This window comes from Rousettus aegyptiacus, unplaced genomic scaffold (genome assembly GCF_014176215.1).
Source record: "Rousettus aegyptiacus isolate mRouAeg1 unplaced genomic scaffold, mRouAeg1.p scaffold_m13_p_10, whole genome shotgun sequence".
Lineage (NCBI taxonomy): Eukaryota > Metazoa > Chordata > Mammalia > Chiroptera > Pteropodidae > Rousettus > Rousettus aegyptiacus.
The window spans coordinates 87589490-87602878 of NW_023416285.1; the positions used below are offsets into that span (position 1 = coordinate 87589490).

General features: G+C 37.6%; 1 protein-coding gene and 1 pseudogene across 1 annotated transcript in view; one reads left to right on the forward strand and one right to left on the reverse strand.

Annotated features, from left to right (window-relative positions):
* PLXDC2 (plexin domain containing 2) overlaps positions 1 to 13389 on the reverse strand; it is a 355810-nt gene that overhangs the window by 280067 nt on the left and 62354 nt on the right. The window lies entirely within an intron of this gene.
* On the forward strand, positions 5591 to 5709 carry LOC118609133 (annotated as a pseudogene).

Genomic DNA, 13389 nt, shown 5'->3' on the forward strand with positions numbered 1-13389 from the left:
TTACATTAATTGGGGGCACATGGAGACAGCTTTCTATGAACCAGAGAGCAGGCCCACACCAGCACCTTGATCTTGGATGTCCTGGCTTCCAAAACTGTGAGAAATAAATGTTCATCAATTAGGCAACCAGTTTATGGTGTTTTCTTCACAGCAGCCTGAACAGACTAAGGCGACATCTAAAATTGGTTTAATGGTAGCAACAATCAGCTCTGGCCACTTACTGCTATGTGGGAAAGTCATTGCTATAAAATCATTTAGGCGTTTGGGGGTGGACAAAAGTGGCAATTTGTTTTCTCCATTTATTCCATTGTTGTTCCTAAATCAGCTTTCTGGAACTGTGCAATAAAATGCATCTCTGACTTTTAAAACAGAGCCTCTCAAGTACTAGAAGGTAGTTAGCATGTCTTTGTGCTCTCTTTTCTTTTTCAGACTAAACTGCTACTTTTAACAACACTCCAATCACGGTCGTCACCGCCCTAGCCCCATCTCAATCTGTTCACGTCAATATTAACATGTGGCATCTAGAACGGACTGCCAGATCTGGTGGGAACACACGATAATCAAAGTGCAAGTTTTAATGACGAAAGACAGAAGAGAAAGGCAAAATAAATCAGGTCTTTATGGGCCCAAATCTCCACCGACTACAGGTATGTTTAAAAAAAGAACATATGTAAAAAAACCAACCTCCATAAGAAAGTGCAGTGAATATAATACACTTGGCTTCTTTTTCTGAATTCTTTTGTTTCTTGTTTTTTTAATTGGGTAGATTAAGTATCAGCTCAAATTGTTAATTGCTTTTCTTAAAACAATTAACTATTAATTATAGTCACTGTTATTAGCTATCTCTGATTCTTCTAAGGCCTGCAGATGTTTTTACAGCTTAGAATATTCTCTGCCAGCAAGCTGCGTTCCTCGTAGCAAGCTCCTACATGCAAGATAATGTCTTTTTTTATAAAAAAGTTTTTGGTGCAAAGGAAAATGAGCAGGACACTGTAAGGGAACATGTAATAGCAGTTAAAGCTGAAGTATCTATAAGATGGATTTTTTTTGATACTCATTCAAGAGAATCACACTTGCATTTGCTTTATAATAATGACTTATTGATCTGCCCAAACTAAGCGGCATTTGATTCTGTATTAGTATTGATAACACCAAAAAAAAAAAAAAAAAAAAAAATCACAAAAATGGAATGAGTTTTAAATTTATCTATCTTATTTGCTACCTTAATTTTATGACCAGATTTTTTTTTTTTTTTTAAATAGAGAGTTTCAATACCAGAATTTTAAAGTGAGTCACCCACGATGGCGCTGACAGACAGGAAACGTAACACAGTCCTTCCGCTCCCAGCCCCAGCGACTTCCCACTAAACACTACTGCTTTGTAGCAGCTGCAACAGTTAATAGTGAATTAAAAAATATATAAGCTCTCTGAGGAGGAACTGTAATGAGTAAATGTACTATAAGAAGCATACCAGCACCAATAAAAAAATCTTCCAATTAACCCTAAACAAAGGACAAAGTTTCTGATACCTAGCAACAGAATATTTAAGGGGAAGCAACATTCTCCAGCTATAAAGAGGTATAAATTTCACCGCTTTTTACCTTTTTTAATTTTAATTTTAATTTTTTTGGATAAGAATCTTGCATATTTCATTGATTAAAAAGTAGTATTCAAACAACGCTCTATCAGGAATAATTAGAAACCATTTACAATGAGAACCTCTATGGACTTTTCTCCATAATTTATAGCCACAAAGCAATAAATGCTCTGTATTTACACAGGTATTAAGTTTATATGATTGCCACTGCCCTTTACACAGTCTGTGCTAATACATCAAATGTGTTCAGTAACTGTCCAGATTGTTTCCTGTGAGAAACACCCGAAGGACTCAGATACAGTAATGCGCATTTACACCTGAGTTAATGCCTCTACGTCCTGCAACTCCACCTGCACACCTTACACGACACGATAACTACTTAACCATTTCGTAATTCTTGGCCATCTCTTATAGGCCGCTGCAAGGGAAGTCATCCTTACAGGTGCCTTTTAAGAAAGCTGTATTTGCTGTCTGAGTAAGAAAAGTGTATCATACTCATTTTACTCTATTTTTATAATATCCTCCAGGAGTGTTGATATTATAGTACAAAAAAACAATGCCTATGTTAATTTACTTTTCTTTAGTATGCTCTTTCCCATAATTTTCAACTTTCCCAACCCCTACTCAGCCAAGGCAAACTTCTATTTTTGTTGTTTTTTAAACATGAATTAACTGACAGTTTCCTTTAATTAAAAAATAGTTGCATCGAATTGCTCGGCTTGTGTTTAATATACCTGATGTTGGAAGACACCAGCATGCACAAGGTTCTCCAGACCCAGCTACCTTTCTGTCGTTCTCACGGCCTTCCTTTCGCAGACTTTCTGACTACGGAGACGGTAGGGGCCTCGGCCTCTCCCCACCTCCGCGCTTCTCATCGCTTAGGTTTAGCGGATCTCCCGCCTCCTTTGCAGAGCTTTTTCAACTCCTGCAGCCCAGGTTATCCACGGTCCATTAGAAGAGACCAGGGTGGGACTGCCTGGCTCTGCCAAGAACCAGCTGTATGTTTCAAACCACAGCTCTCCAGATCTCTCATAGCCTAACCTCCTCTCTTGTGAAATGAAAGGCTGACGAAAGTGGCCTTGCCTCGTGCAGCACACCTAAACTCAGGGTTCGACCTGCTTGACATTTCTGGCGAGAAGATCGTACCTATGTGGCTGCCATACACAAGTTAACCAGTGGCTGAGACGGAGTGTGAGAACATAGATGGAAATGCAAAAGTGCTGTCTGGCGTTGGGCACATACGAAGAAAAAAGGGAAATATTTCACGAGTTCATTCCAGGCCAACGAGAAGTACAGTGTGCCCAACTCTGTGCCATCCACCAGCAGAGTGTGTGCTGTGAACTTCGCATGCCAGGCTCACTGCTTTAATTTGAGGGAAAAACTGATGGGGATTGTATATGTTTTCTTTGTTATCCAGTATTCTAGTTTATGAGCTATTCAGAGGAAGTGGAAGCAGAATACGGGCATTTAACTTATTTTATTGTAATGCATTCAGATGAGCAGGTTTTAAATACCCATTAAAATGTTTACTCAGCTGTTGACACAGATCAGGGCCTTTGGAAAATTAAAGGTCTCTAAGAGACTCAAATTGTCTGAATCCCTTTCTCCCTGATGTGATAGAACACAAACAGCCTCAACTTAAAAGGACAGTTATTGAAATTCAGACAGAACGTGCATTTAACAACTAGAAACGGCATTTGCGTTTCATTGCTAAAAGCATCAGGACTTAACCAAATCAGACATTTCATAGAACTGCAGAACGAACGATTTGGGAGGATTCCTGTCCAAAATTCAAAGGGGATTCATAGAATTTGTTGAGTATGAAGCGTGATTTAAGTTTCTATAATATTTCTCAGGATCGACCTCAGGATAGATCTGAAGTATCATGTAAATATATTTTAGTTTATAAAGTCAGGCAGAGCTACAGCCCACCTCTAATTTTGCGACAGTGGCACGTGAACCCCAGCTCCACGCTGGTTCCGCGGCCAGCTCAGGTCAGCTGGCTCTGGGAAAATGCTCTTCCTCCCACAAGGCACTGTGGGAACCGAAGCCCTGTGCTACTCCAGATAACACAAAGCAGGAATCAGAATCAAGTCAAGCCCCGACCGAACAAACTCGGCAATTTTTTGATAACAGTTGAGACATTTTAAATACCAACCTTCTAATTTAACTGATGAGAATCAGTCAACAGCCACTCTAGCAAGTGAACCTTTCATAAAAAAAAAAAAAAAATCTTCAGGCTCACTTGGCAATATTTTTATTATTGCTAAATATTTCTGGTTTTGAATGCTGGAAAGGTTATATTTAACCACTGTTGCTAGAAAAATTTTTTCTGTTCTGTGGACATGTAAAATTTTGCTCTTGAGCTTTGCTGCTGGAAAATCAGGACTGCACTTAGATCAAGTGACTGTTAAACTATAAAACATTATGACTATAACTCCCCTTTTGACCACCAAACAAACGTATGCCAGGTACTTCATGTATCTATTTCTAATGCATTGATCTTTGAGGGTAAGTTTGAGTTCACTGCAGCTCTACTTCTCCGATGTAGCTCTGAGATTTGTCTCTGAGCCTCAATTTCCAAGTCTATTAAGTGGAGGTTTTGATAGTCACTTCATAGAATATGGTAAGATTTAAAATAGTAAATAGTTTAGCACGGTACCTATATATCATTGTTAGCTACTCTTCCTGTTGTAATAGGTACTTGAGTATTTTCCCAACTTCGATTTCTCATCCATCCATGTGGATTTTGAAAAGAAAACAAAGGAAAAAGGTCCCCCACCCACATCATTCCCCCCTCAGCATTTTATACGCTCAGATACAGCACACGTTCCTGTCCACAGAGCATTCACGAACTTGATGCACTTTGTACTTTTGGGTGTCAGAGAGGTGAACACTTAAGGACCTGCTGGCTCTTGGACCCCAGACTCTACCTGAGAGAGAGGAAGGGGGAAAACGAGTTCTCCATGGAGTGAGCACATCTCTCCCTTAACACACCTACAGTCCTGGGTAAGATAAATGAAACTAACGGCAGAAGACTATGAAAGGTGGAGAAGAGAAGGCAGGCCTTCCAGTGACCGTGCAATGCGAAGAATGACTCATTGACCTGCCTTAAACCCTGTTGGAAGAAGTTCTTCTAACAGAGAGGAACTAACAGCAGAAGGAAACCTGGACATTGGAACACAGAGAGCACAACAGAACAGGTAAATAGATGGGTAAAAAAATTAATACTGCTCATCTTCTTGAGTAAATAAAAAAGCCATGTAAATGATTACATTATAAAATGAGAAGGACGAAGGGACAAGGTATGTAAGGGCCCTACGTTTCACTTGAAGCGGCAAAATACTGAGATTAGACTGTGACTAAGTTAAAGATGTATTACAGAATTCCTAGACTAACCACTGAAAAAAATACTAAAAGATATACTCAGAAACACTACAGATAAAGCAAAATGGAACTAGAAAATTTTCCAGTAACCCAAAGGAAGGCAAGAAAAAAGAAGGAGAGAAACAAAAATCAAAGAAAACAAAGAAATAACAAAATGTTGGACTTAAGTCCTAACAAAGTATCAGCAATTTCTTAAGTGTCATTGTTCTAAATATACCAATTAAAGGGCTGAGACTGAAAGAGTGGATTTTAAAAATGACCCAAATTTATAGTGTCTACAACAAACTCATTTCTAATATAACGATATAAGTAGAATAAAGATAGATCATAAAAATACTAATCAAAGGATGATTAAACAGAAGGTAATAACACAGAGTAGATTTCAGACTAAAGAAAATGACCAGAGGCAGAAAGGAGCATCAAAGAATTATAAAAGTGCCCATGCGCCGAGAAGAAATAAAAGGATATGTGGTTTTCAAGTCATTTTGTGATAGGCTCTGACTATTGCACTTAATACTGGTGACTTTGGGCTTTGGTTTTCTGTAAATTTCCCTAAAGTGTCAATGTTCCCTTCAATGACACAGAGTTGTTCAAAGGCAAAATTGAGTCTATGGCCATGCCACCTTGAACAAGCCCGATCCCATCTGATCTCGGAAGCTAAGCAGGGTCGGGCCTGGTTAGTACTTGGATGGGAGACCACCTAGGAAGATGAGGTGCTGTAGGTGTAAAAAATTAAAAAAATAAGGGATTGTAAGCTGACAAGGTCCTTGGCATCTGTGAAGTCAACCAAGGGTTGCCTCGCCTAAAAAAAAAAAAAAAAAAAGGCAAAAATGAGGTAATTACATCCGAGTACCAAGCTCTTGTTTTGTTTTTCTCTCCACTGCTCTATACATGGTTTGGGCTAAAAGCCAACAATGGACATGAGAAATCCTCAGGAAACCTTGACTTTTCACTCTTTAGGCATCATTTCTTTCTTATGAATGGACATGAGTATTATTTGCAGAGCAGAGTGATTCTTCTCAAGGGAAAAAAATACATATACGTGTGTGTGTGTGTGTGTGTACTGGTAAATTAAGAGAGCTTGGAAACAGAGATTCCAATTAATTTTAGCGCCCACTATGTAACGATGGCTGAGTAGATGGGACATCTGTTGACGCAGAAAGCAGTGACTGTACATGGTAACAGAGTGGAATCCAGGTCCTTATACATTTTTACCTGCTTCTTCTTTTCAGACTTAAAATAGGAAGGACAGGAAAGGAATTAGAGATAAATTACACCAGCAATTATTATTTAATCTCCCATGAAACAAGAATTACAAAAAACCAAAAATCATTAGTCAAATAATCTCATTTGATGTTTCCTCCCTTCACTCTCTCTCCTCTCCTCCCCTCCCCCTTCCCTTCTTTTCCCTTCCATTTTTCTTTCTAGTTTCTGTGTGCTTTGTATCTTTTTGATGGAGAATGAACGATCTTTTCCTTTTGAGGATAATCCATATCACTGTGTGTGTGTGTGTGTGTGTGTGTGTGTGTGTGTGTGTGTTAACTACTCTAACCCTTATGATTTAGGTAGAATTAAAAGAAAAATTTTTTAGTTGAAATTAACTGAATGGTCGAAGCCAAAATTTAGTATTCCACAGACACTAGAAAATATTTGTAATAAAATAACAAAAAGAAAATAAATGAACACTACCCCCCGCCCCGAAAGGGTACACTACCACTTGCTACTTACAAATGACAACACAGCATTCTCAATAGTAGGCGTGCTGATTTTCATCCAGCATAACTGATCAAAAGAACAGAGTGAAGCAGGGATTTACAAATTTACACTAATTACATTTTAACTTAATTTTAGGAAATGACTTAATTGAATATATTAGTAAATGATAATAAATAAATCAAAACACAATTTCAAATAATCTAACATTAAGTTTAAAGTTATAAATTTATTAACAGGAATAAGCTGATATGCCTAGGTTTTTTAAGAGAGTGCCATTCATTGTGTGGTACTATATTCAAAAATATTCAGATACTTTGACAATCTGTGAGACTTTGGATATCGGAGCTTAATAAAGGTCAGGCTCTCTCAGGCCACGCTTAGGAAAAAGTCTTTAAAGCAGCATTTTAGATAATTCTTTAACTGCTTTAGAAAACAGTTCCAGATAAGTAAAGCTCCAAATCTTGGTTTTCTGTACTATATAGTTAAAAGAGCTAGTAATTTAAAAAATGTAATTAGAGCATCGGATGATTATCAGAAGGAAAATCCACTGTCCAGCTAGAGAAAGAGCTAAGTAGTTCATAAACTCATTTGTTCATACTTAACTGCTGTCCTGTCTATATTTTTATGTCCTTAGACTTTATATACTAACTTATAAAAGAATTTGTAGCAGTTTTAAAGATTATTACATTCTTAAATATGGTTGTCTAAAAATGAGCAGAATATAGACCTTTAAGAGGAGCAAGGAAAACAGATGTTACCAGTATCTGTTATCAATAGTTATTACTGATACTCTTAGTCTCGTTGGCAATGGCCACTGAATTTGACTCTGAAAAACATGTTATATCAAAGTCACATGGATCAAAAGGCGATTAAGGTAATAATCAGCTCTTTGCTCATCTATGTGAGAGATGTTTAATAAGTAATATTCACCTCCCAAAGTTCCATTCTCTTTATATTATAGCAAGTTCCAGCTGTGATAAGTTTAGACAATTTACTAGAATTTTCAAAGGGGGAAAATTCAGATTGATTCCTTCCCATTTGATTAACTCGATTTCAAGATGAGCTTATAAAAGTCTGCATTTATAGACAAAAGAATAAAACAAGTTTTTGTCTGTTTATTTTTAAATCTCAGCTGGTTTATGGGAGAACAGGCCAAGCTAAGACAATGCATTCCCCGTCTCAGCTCTACTGGCTCAGCACACTCAGAATGAAACCCTTGCAGAATGCCAAACACGGGAACCGCTCCAGGCCCGTCCATCCACAGTCCCGAGATGCTGTGATTGAAAGTAACATGTGGAACCAGTTGGAGGAAAATAAACTAAGTCAGGGGAAAATGACACGAGTAACAAACTAAGATAGAGAGGAGATGATTTAAAAAAAGAAAATAGCTTTGAGGAAGTATTTTGCGATATGGCAGACAAATTTCAAAGCCAGAGACATAGAATTTGCTCACATAGAACATACACTCAGGAATAGTACGTATCCTCAAAAAGGTGGGATTAGAATTCCGGTGTCTTGGTCTCACTAACAATACACTGAACATGGACACTTTATAGCACTTAGAGCATTTGAGGTTTAAGGGCTCCTCGAACAGTGCCTAGCTTACAGTAAATCTTATAAAAAGCAATGTCATCATCATCATCATCATCATCATTTTTGTAAGGACTTCCACCTGTCCAGTCCCTCTAGCCATCACAGTAGAGTTCATGGTTTATTCCTCTTGATCTCTAGTATGTTGAATGCTGCTTGACCTCAGAAGTGCTTACTTATGAATGAATAACTGAATATATAAATGAACGAAAAAATAAATGAGTAATCAAATAATTAAGAGCACGTAAATCAGTAAACAGATTTGCTGGACATGTTCTATTCTACTGTGGCCATCTGGTCATTCCTCTAATCTCTTGCCAAGCTGTTGTCAAGTTTGATTTGTGACTTTGGTAAAATATATGCCAGCTTCTACAAGCTTTATTAATCTCTTTCTTCTTGCCAACTTGTGTTTGGATAATATAATGCTGAGGTGGTAGGACTCTAGGATAAAGTAATTTTCCTATGAACCAGAAGAGACTAGTTTGAGCTAGAAGAACGTGAATTTAAACAAAGGAAGACTGCCTTCAAAAAAATGTGTGTGTGTGTGTAAAACTCTGCCACACCATAGTTCCTGACATTCCTGAGATTTTGTTTCAGGGATTCTCAGCTTTCTTGAGTCTGGTCACCTTATTCATACATCTGGAACTTCATTTCTTAGCCATAGAAACTGGGGAACCGAGCAGTGATCCACACTATGCAAATTCATGAGACGTTGACGTACAAACCAGAATGCCAATATTTTCATTGCATGCCAGAGGAAGTGGTTATAAAGATCACTTTGCTAAAGTATTCTTTCTTTGAAGGGGAACTTTACATGATGGCGAATTATAATTGAAAAGTTGCTTAGTGACCAAAACTAAGAAAAATGAGATGATCTTAATATAACTATGATCGGCAAAGGAGGGTGTGGTCTGTCCTCCCCACTGTAAGGCTATATAGCTTGCGGTGTCCTCTTTAGAACATTCCCTTCCCCGGCAGTGTGAGAAAGCCGAGGTCACCATCCTGACGCAGTCTTAAAGACTGCTGGGAGGAAGAAATGAGATGACGAGATGAAACAGGTATGATATATTGCCAGGTAATAAGAACTCTATATTGATAATCTTCAAATTGGGTTATGCGTAGTCCTGAGGGAACAGGAGTGCCTGTCATGTGGAGCCTAAACTTCCATGTTCACTATGTTTTATAACTGATCTCCTTGAGGATACCTTTTACTCATCAAAATCTTACTCTGCTGTATTTCTTATGAGATGGAAAACCTCCTAAGCACCAAACGAAGGACAATTCAAAATACCTGTGTTAGAAGAGCTTCTATATACCCTTCGGGGAGGCATTTTCAATACTGTTTTGTTTTCCATGTTTAATAATGTTGATCATAATGTAGAATATACTTATGACATTTTGATCATTAGGCAATTCTAATGATTGCAATGATAATTCATTCATTGAGGATGACGATCACAAAAAAGTTTTTAAATGTGATATTTCAATTTACATGCCTTTTTTTTTTAGGCAAGGCAACCCTTGGTTGACCTCATAGATTGCAAGGACCGTGTCAGCTTACAATCCCTTATTTTTTTTATTTTTCATGCTTACAGCACCTGGTCTTCTAGGTGGTCTCCCATCCAAGTATGAACCAGGCCCGACCCTGCTTAGCTTCTGAGATCAGATGGGATTGGAAACGTTCAGGATGCCATGGCCGTGGACTATATGCCTATTTTTTATTGCAAATAAATATAGTAAGCTTTTTCAGGCATAAAACACATTATGTTGAGATAAATATTGTGGGTGAATTACAATGAAAATATGGTCTTAAGAGGTTAAAAAACATACAAATTCTGACTTTTAAGAGCTTATTCTTTTTTAAATGAATAATAGTGGAATAGAGATTGCAATGAAGTTCCCCCCCCCCACTGTAAAGACTAATGTCACACTTTTACACCATAAATCACTCCTTTTGCAATAGAAGCAATCGAAACTTATGATAAAAGATTTCAGATGTTAACTTCAAAATGACGAAGGAAATAGGTTTCCAAATTCTTTTGAGAAATATACAAGAAAAAAAAATTGAAGAGCATTGGAGTAATTTGGTTACTTGTTTTCCATTAAAACACTTTGTATCAAATATGCCTAAGTCACAGCCATAGGGAAGCTAATAGGTAGGTGGGCCGTCTGTATTCTAGTGGTTATTTTAACACCTTGTGGCCTCCATATTCACACTGATATGTTTTTGCTTAGATGAGGTTTTATCGTCATTGTTTTGTTTTGTGGATCACAGACCCCACCCATTTTCAGGTTGCCTTTTCATAATTCTATTCCCCAGAGCACTGGCTCTCTCCACATCCCTGTGTTACTCTGTTGACTGTCCAGTGTCCTACAGAGACACGTGATAGTGAAGACATCATAAATATGGATGGAAATGTCTTGGAGGAAACAACGAGATGGTCTAAGATAGCTCCTGGGTAACAGGACCCAGAGGGATAAAAATTCATGTTTTTTTGTTTTTAGATTTTTATTTTTAAAATACTCATGGGAACTAGAATCGGCTATAACATCCTTAAAGAAAATAACGCAGAGTTACCACTACCGTTTAGGATCAGAATTTCAGCTTCTAAGCTCCCATGAAAAGAAAATTCTAGTTCCTGAAAATCAAAGGAAAATTTAATAAACATGTTTCCATGGGAAAATGGTTAACATGTTACAGTAAACCTTTTCCAGTGGTTATGCTGTCATCTCTTTGAAGATCAACTTTAATTACTGATGAATTGGATATACGCTTCCTTAGTGGGAAAAATATAGAAATATACATGAATCCTCTCGCAGATGAGAGACAGGCTGCCACTTGGGACTGTGCAGTGTGCGCCCTGACAATATAACTCCAGCATGCCCCATCGCCGGTGGTCTCCAGTAACGTTCTAGAGGTATCATATCTTCCTTACTCGTATAAAGGTGCACGACAGGCTAATAATAGTGGCCTGCCACCTGCTGTGACATGACAGAACTTGAGCGCATCACGCTAAGTGAAGTAAGTCAGATAGAGAAAGACAAACACTGATGATATCAATTACATGTGGAATCTGGAGAGGCTGAACTCACAGAAACAGAGTAGAATGGTGGCTACCAGGGGCTGGGAGCAGGTGAAATGGGAGAATGTTGGTCAGAGAGTATAAACTTCCAGTTTAGAAGACAAATAAGTTCTGTGGATCCAACAGCACCGCATGGTGATTAGTTAGTAATACTGCATCGTGTAGTTGAAAGAGGTGAAGAGGGCAGACTCTTAAACGTCCTCACCACCAAAAAGAAATGTAATTATGTGACTTGATGGAGGTATTAGTTATGCTGTCTGTATTGGTATTCATTTTGGAATAGGTAAGGATATCAAGTTAACACTTCATACACCTTAAATTTACTCAGTGTTATATATCAATTATATCTCAATAAAGCTGAAGAAGAAAAACAGAAAGACAAGACTGGCCAATGCTCCTGGCAGCAGTTCTACACGAGACCAGCTAGACTGAACGATTTGAGATGGTCTATCCCAAGAGTTGGTTTATACATTTCAGAGATGTTACCTCGAATTGTTAACTTCCTTACTTGTTAGTCTGTTTTCCTAATACGTCCTTGGCTTACACTGAGAGACCCTAATGCAGAAGGCCGTGAGGCACCCATTATTCCTAAAATCTATGGATTTTATTCACCACACCTCTACCTAAAGTTACGGCACCTAACATTTTATCTTACTTAAGGTTGAGAAAAAATTTTGTTTCTTTGAAAACACATCGCATGCATTTTCCTAATGGACATTGTGAATCATATAACTGCTACTTTCCCTTTTTGCTTTAGTCATCAGGAAGGTCGAAACCAAAAGCTCAACTGCACTAAATGACTGTTGAGAAATACACAGCTCAGACGTTGTCATTCCAAAATACCGCCTCCTACCATAAACCTGTTAACCCCGACTTCACCTTTTGTTCTTCATATTTTCTCTAATTCCATTTGCATCTACTTGTACTGCAATCTCATTATATGCTTTTAAAGCCTTCTGTGAAATGCTATAGCTATTTAAGTAAAGAAGTTGGCAAATGAAATTTCATTTCTATATGCTTTTGGAAAGAATCACTAAAGTTCCTTTTAATGGGACACACAAAAAAGTGTGACATATTTCATATTTTATGTCTATATCTTTTTTCTCATCACAATACCTAGAAGACTTTGAAAAAAATCATGCTAACTTAAGAGAATATGACAAAAAGCTGAATAATCAGAAGTTCTTGGCCCCAGAAAGATAAACACCTGAAATTAAATTAAAATCAGAAATGCATGTTTTAAAGAAATCTAAACTACTTTACAAACACTGCACCCCATAGAACACTAACTCATTCTCCTACCACCTTTTCACTTGTAATTTTATTTTTTGGCATATTTTTAAAATTTGACCTTTCCCAAGAATAAGAGTTTAGTGATATTTTTAGACCAAATATATTTTAATTATCTACAGCTACTAGCAAAGTATTGCTCTTTTATATACTTAGACTGTGGCGACCTGGTTTTACAGTTCTTTCTGAGGCTACTACTTGACATGGTTCCTGCGTATTGATTTTCATATGGTATGTGCAAACAAAAACACCTACATTAATTTTGTAAAATGATGTTTTAATTAGGCAGCAGTTGGTCATTTACAGGCCAGAATGGTTAACTACTAAGACATCACCAGCCTTAGCAGCAGCAGATGGAGGGCAAGCAGGTTTCTTGCTCTATAAAAATTATCTGGTTGGAAAGGAAATTGGACATAACACTAACTTATTCTTATCCCTTAAGTACTTAATGCGTCAACGAAGTGTGCCAACTTTCCACAAGTGAAATGCAAAAATTATGACAAACAACTTTAAGAGCAAACTTCAGAGCAACAACTGGTCTGAGAAGTCTCAGAGGATGACAAGGAAATGCAAGTGAGTAAGGGAAGGAAAGCAGAAGACAGTGAGAGGAAAAACTCCACTTCCTTTCCTCTTTGCAAAGCCTGAGCAAATTCTGCATGTGGTCAATGAGTCATCATTTGAGGGTCTTTCCCTTCCTTTTTGTTTTGTAGCATAGACAAGGTGCTA